At 50.1% G+C, this 6,000-nt stretch overlaps 1 protein-coding gene and 1 pseudogene across 4 annotated transcripts in view; one reads left to right on the top strand and one right to left on the bottom strand.

Annotated features, from left to right (window-relative positions):
• Positions 1-3,461, bottom strand: part of LOC119965270 (neuropeptide Y receptor type 6-like) — a 148,421-nt gene extending 144,960 nt beyond the window's left edge. For 2 of the 4 annotated variants that reach the window (XR_005460481.1, XM_038795786.1), the window contains exon 1: positions 3,316-3,461. The gene's annotated coding sequence lies outside the window, so the exon portion shown is untranslated. Of the gene's footprint in view, positions 1-2,670; positions 2,757-3,315 lie in introns of all 4 variants that reach the window. The other 2 variants (XM_038795787.1, XM_038795789.1) reach the window with 2 other exon arrangements.
• A 90-nt stretch (positions 3,462-3,551) lies between these two features.
• LOC119965273 lies at positions 3,552-4,700 on the top strand (annotated as a pseudogene).
• The last annotated feature ends 1,300 nt before the right edge of the window (positions 4,701-6,000 follow it).

The following is a 6,000-nucleotide window of genomic DNA, read 5'->3' on the forward strand; positions in this document are numbered from 1 at the left end:
GGTCCAGCCTCCGTTGTCTGTGGAAATGAATTCCAAAGACTACTTTTACCCTGAGAGAATAAATTCCTCCTCATCTCCATCTTAAAAAGGACACCCCTTATTTTTAAACTGTGATCCCTCTAGATTCCCCCACATGGGAACAATACTCTGAGCATCTATCCTGTCAAACCCCCTCAGAAGCTTATAGGCGAGATTCTGTCCAGCGGCTCTGGAATCGCGATCAGGTGGGATATTGGATGCCAGCTGAAAACAAGGTTGGCGCCAGGCACCCAAAGGAGCGCCACACTCCAGCGTCTCGATGGCGGCGTAGATGTGTTCTACGTGCATGCCACCCGTACAATGTTGGCCTGGGTGGCACGCATTGCCGGCACCACCTCCTGCAGGCAGTTGGACATCTCCAACTGCACCTGCAGGAGCTGGATGGTTGACGACATCCCCTCCTGTAGTCCCCGGCTCTGCGCCTCCATCTCCAACATTAAAGGGACTGCCCTTTCCAGAAGCGTTAGACCCGTCTGGATGGCAGCTAGTCCCTGGGGTCAGACTGCCCTCCAACTGTCCGCCCGTCAAGGATTCCTCCCTCCATCGGATGTACTGCTACATATGCAAGTGGTGCGCAACAGATAGTGCCCCAGGAGCCTCTTCACTAAGATGCTCAACCAAGGTGAGCGTTACTGGGATGGTGGAGGGTGTTGGTGACAGCAGTGACGTGAAGCTGGTGTCGTCCCTGGACATGTGTTCAGGGGTGTTGTGTGGTTGTGGATGTGGGCAAGGGACCACGGACGGTCCTGCCACGTCGCAGGTCAGTCACGGGGTTGTGGCAGAGGGGAGGGACACTAGCTGGTCCCGCATCATCAGGAGGTGACCCTGCAAGACATGACACCTCGTGAAATCGCAGGTTGGCATGGTGTGGAGGGACTCACATGCCATAGGGACATCGCAACGCATTGGGGGCTCACTTGATTGTCCCATGCTGACCTCTGCCTCTGTGACTGCCCGCTCTGCTACCCCACCGACCTGGTCCAAATCCTTCTGCTCTGTGATGATAAGGGGCTACATCTGGCAGACCCCCTGATCTTCTCCTGCTCCCGGTGGTTCTGGGCCACCTTCTCCTGGGGGGGGGGGGTTTCAGACAATGCAGTATGAGACAACTGGACGCAGGCAGCGCAGGGGTCTGCAGCTGTGTGTGCGGGGCACTGGGCCATGGCAGGTGATATGGGTGTTGGCATGGTAGGGAGGGCTGCAGGGGAGTGGGGTTCATTCTCCCTCTGGTGGGGTGGGTTACAGATGTGTGGGATGTGGGTGGTGCCAGGGGAGCAGTGGAGGTGACACCCTGGCATGAGGTGAGTGGGTGGTGGGTGCCTCTGCCACCTGCGCTCAGGCCCGATTGACATCAGTGGGTAGAAGCCTCCTTCCTACCCTGGGGAACAGGATGTCTCACCCCACCTCCATGGCATCCAACAATATCTCTAGCACTGCGTCGGTGAACCTCGGGGCTGCTCATAGTTGTGCCATGTTCTTGGCTGGAATGAGTGAGTGTGTGTGGGGGTGGAGTGCTTGTACACATCTCCTTTCCAGCTTGTCAGGCTCTCAGTGCCGATCCTTACCCCAGCGAATACGATGCTGGCGTCGGTTGAAATTTCACTAGTTCCATATGGTGCGAGTGCTTGCCCATTAGTATGCCTAGAATTGCTCCAGGACTGGCGTCCGTTTCGGGACTTTGGAACCTCTGCCTCATTCAGTTCCGGCATCAGCACTTAGTCACAACGGAGAATTTTGTTATGTATGTTTCTACAGGATCACTTCTCCTTCATCTAAACTTCATCAACCTCTTCTCCAGGAATGAACCTGGTGAACCTTTGCTGAACAAAAATCACCCACACAGAAGGCACAAGGCTGACTTCCTTTGTGGAACGTACTGGTTTATACCATAACACGCCCTATGAACTTGTCAGTACACATTCCTCCTCCAGCATCACTGATGTGGAGATGCTGGTCATGGAGATCATAGAATTTACAGTGCAGAAGGAGGCCATTCGGCCCATCAAGTCTGCACCGGCTCTTGGAAAGAGCACCCTACCCAAGGTCCACACCTCCACCCTATCCCCATAACCCAGCAACCCCACCCAACACTAAGGGCAATTTTGGCCACTATGGGCAATTTAGCATGGCCAATCCACCTAACCCGCACATCTTTGGACTGTGGGAGGAAACCGGAGCACCCGGAGGAAAACCACGCACACACGGGGAGAATGTGCAGACTCTGCACAGACAGTGACCCAAGCCGGGAATCGAACCTGGGACCCTGGAGCTGTGAAGCAATTATGCTGTCCACAATGCTACTGTGCTGCCGGGAATCTGAGGATGGAGCTGTGCTCCAAAAGCTAGTGATTTAAAACAAACTTGTTAGACTTTAACCTGGTGTTGTAAGACTTCTTACTGTGCTCACCCCAGTCCACTTCTTACTGTGCTCACCCCAGACTGGTGTTGGACTGGGGTGGGCACAGTAAGAAGTCTTACAACACCAGGTTAAAGTCCAACAGGTTTGTTTTGAAACACTAGCTTTCGGAGCACAGCTCCATCCTCAGATTCACCTGAGTGCTTGTACACATCTCCAGCTTGTCAGGCTCTCCAGTGATTCACCTGAGGAAGGAGCTGTGATTCAAAACAAACCTGGTGTTGTCAGACTTCTATCACCACTGATGGCAGCTGTAATTGCACACAAGTTTGCACAGATAATGTCCAGTTTGTCCAACTTCCTGTGCGATAATGGAGGTTGAGAACAGAATATAAAACTCCCAAGGTACCGACTGAATAACGTCTGAGCGTTCAAGTCTAAATATCCCCCAGGCTGCAATTTGATCCTGCTTCACCTGCGGATTGCAGCTGATAATGAATCCCCACTGTAGTGCCCCGGGGGGGAGAGGGAAAATATCAAAACAACTTGTGTCCGCAGTTCACTTCTTGATCACTTCCTATGTCAGGGCTTGGGTCCCGCCTTCCCTCCGACATTTCCTCTTGCTGCCCGCCCGGGGAAGGAGGGCCCGCCAATGTGCGGGCGGCGCGGCACGTGCGAGGCGGCCACCATGTTGGAGCAGCGGGCGTCCATTTTGCGCCGGTCGGGTGCGATCCGATTTCCAGGGGCAACCGGCTCGCTCGGCGACCGGCAGTTTATTTTTAAAACCGGGTTGGGTGGTGAGCGCCGCCGTCGGGGAGAACATAAGATGGTTTCCCTTTGCCGCCAAATAAAAGATGAGGGAAGGGGAGAGATCACGCACACACGATTCAAATTAAACGGGCGTCGATGACGGTGCATACCTGAGACAAAAGATTAAAAGTGCTGCCGCTGGCTAGTGTTTGCAGCGGGGTGAGTAGTGGGCGGCTGCTGCAGTTTGAGGTGATCTTCCATCGATCTGGAGGACAATGGAACAGACAGGGGCTCCTCAACTGCAGCATAGAATGGGGCTGAGGTTACCTAGCAGCCAGCCACTGACCAATGGGGGCGGCGGGGCGGAGGCCAGGCCCCGCCCCCTGGCTCTGCGCTATATAAAGCGCTCATTAGGCAGGCAGTCAGTCTCCTGCAGTGTGTAGTGAAAGCCGTCGTTGCAACATGGCGAGGGAACAACTCTGTAAGCTATTTGTTGGCGGGCTCAGCTTCGAGACGGTGGAAGGCAACTTGCGGAACCATTTTGAGGAGTGGGGCAAGCTGACCGACTGCGTTGTCGTGCAAGATACCATCACCCGGCGCCCCCGCGGCTTCGGCTTTGTCACGTACTCTTCGCCGAGCGAGGCGGATGCTGCCATGGCTGCTAGGCCTCATGTCTTAGATGGCCGCACGGTGGATCTCAAACGAGCTGTGCCAAGGGAAGACTCCAACAAACCTGGCTTCAACATGAAGGTAAAGAAGATCTTTGTTGGCGGTATTAAAGAGAACCTTGGCGAGGATGATTTACAAAGCTACTTCTCAGACTATGGTATGATTGAGAAAGTAGATGTGATCTGTGACCGAGAGACTGGCAAGAAAAGAGGCTTTGCCTTTGTGTACTTCGATGACCATGATTCTGTTGATAAAGCGGTTATACAGAAGTACCACATGATTAATGGCTACCGGTGTGAAGTCAAGAAAGGTTTGTCGAAGGAGGAGATGCAGAGCGGAACTAGACCTCGCGGCCGAGCTGGCACCTTTGGCCAGAGAAACGGCCGGAGTAATGGCAATTTTGGAAATGCGGCTGGGTACGGGGCCCAGGGCGGCGGAGGCGGCTACTACACTGATAGAGGAAGCCGGGGAGACGTCTACGGTGGTTATGGTGATGGGGGGTATCCTCGGCGTGATCGTTCCTTCTCAGGCGGAAGTTATGGTGATCAAATTGGGAGCTATAGAGGAGGCGGTGGATACGATCGTGGAAATTTCCAGGATGCCTATGATAACTTTGGGAGCTATTCCCCTGAGCAGTCCAACTATGGCCCTATGAGAGGAGGGGGTGGTATGGAAAAATTTGGACCCTACAGGGGAGATTATGGTGCTAGCAATAGAAGCAGAAGCAGAGATTTTGGAGGATGTGCCTTTTAGTTCTTTTGAGGATGGGGTGATGGTTTAAAAGGGGGGGGGTTGCATAGCTACAAAATGTACTTGAGTAATGCATACCACATACTGCATACTTTTTTTGTTTTAACTTTTTTCATAATAAACTACATTGAATTTATCTCCTTTTGTCTATAGTGTCTCTTTCTGGGTGAAGTCTACCTGACGATGCTGAGGGTTTTAACCCTTTGCAGTTTTCTTGCAATTTGTTTCCTATTGTCCAGTCTTAACTGTTCCAGGTACATTCAGCCTAACTGCAGTCGTCATCCATTTTTAATGCAAATTTCTGTTGGGGGTTTTGAAGTGCCCACTGTTCACCTTAAATTCTTTTTCCTCTATCTTTTGATCTAAATTGAATTTAGTTTTGGGGAACTTTCTGAGGATAGTATTTGGGTAACTTGATTCTACTTTTCAAGTTGAAGTTTTTTTTTCACAACTATACAAAGATGTGATGCCTCTGCAGGGATGCAAGTCATTTTTGGAATGTGGTCATTCTTTGTACCTGGCTGAATTTGCCTTGTCTTCCAATACACGTGAATACTGACGGCCAGATTCTCCTATTTCCTCTTCCTCCCATTGCCATCTTTTTTGAATGTGGTCCTGAGATGTACATATACCCTCTTTTACACTTTAATCTGAGCACCCAAATATGACGAGTAACTAGAAAGAAGTTTTTAAGGTAGGTGGGTAGAGGGCTATGATCAAGTTTGGTCATTCAGCCACCGAGATCAGTGAAATGCTGTTTGCTCTAAAAAATGGGAGGCAGGATTACTGGCTACTCGACTAAGGCTATTTCATGCTAATTGAGTTTAGTGTAGTAGAAGCAGCAACTGAGCCTGTTTTTATTCAACCAATTTCTGCATGGAGGCAAAAGTATATTTCCCTTTAAGGCATCATGGGAAAACTCACCATGTTAGCTGGCAAAACTTGGTTCAACTCTTTGAGCTATCTGCGTCAGCAAAGCAGTTCATATAACTTGGTGTTTAAGATGCAAATTAGATTCTAGGTGGGGAATTGTGCAAAGTAACATTCCATATCCTAATCTCAAAGCTGATTCCACCGAAATATGCATGTTGGGCATTACTAAGGGACCTTGCTGCAACCTGGACCTTTATACTTTCCACTGCATGAGTTGATGGTTGTTAGTAAAATTATTTAGAATATCCACCTTCAAAATGCTGAATTGGACCAATAGTGTAACAATGTTTGAGTTGACCCCTAGCATAGAAAGGACAGTCTAGGAAATGATAGTTTGTCCCTTAAAGATTATGCACTTATTTCAATCTGAGAACTTAATGTTCTCGGTAGTTCCATATGTTCAAGGTCTTCACATTCTGGTAAGTATGTAATTGTAAAAGTTCAAGGCAGGTTATATTTTTTTGAAGTAGAAATAGTGTAAGAGAAAAGATATGAATGAATTC

The sequence above is a fragment of the Scyliorhinus canicula genome, chromosome 4 (assembly GCF_902713615.1).
Source record: "Scyliorhinus canicula chromosome 4, sScyCan1.1, whole genome shotgun sequence".
Lineage (NCBI taxonomy): Eukaryota > Metazoa > Chordata > Chondrichthyes > Carcharhiniformes > Scyliorhinidae > Scyliorhinus > Scyliorhinus canicula.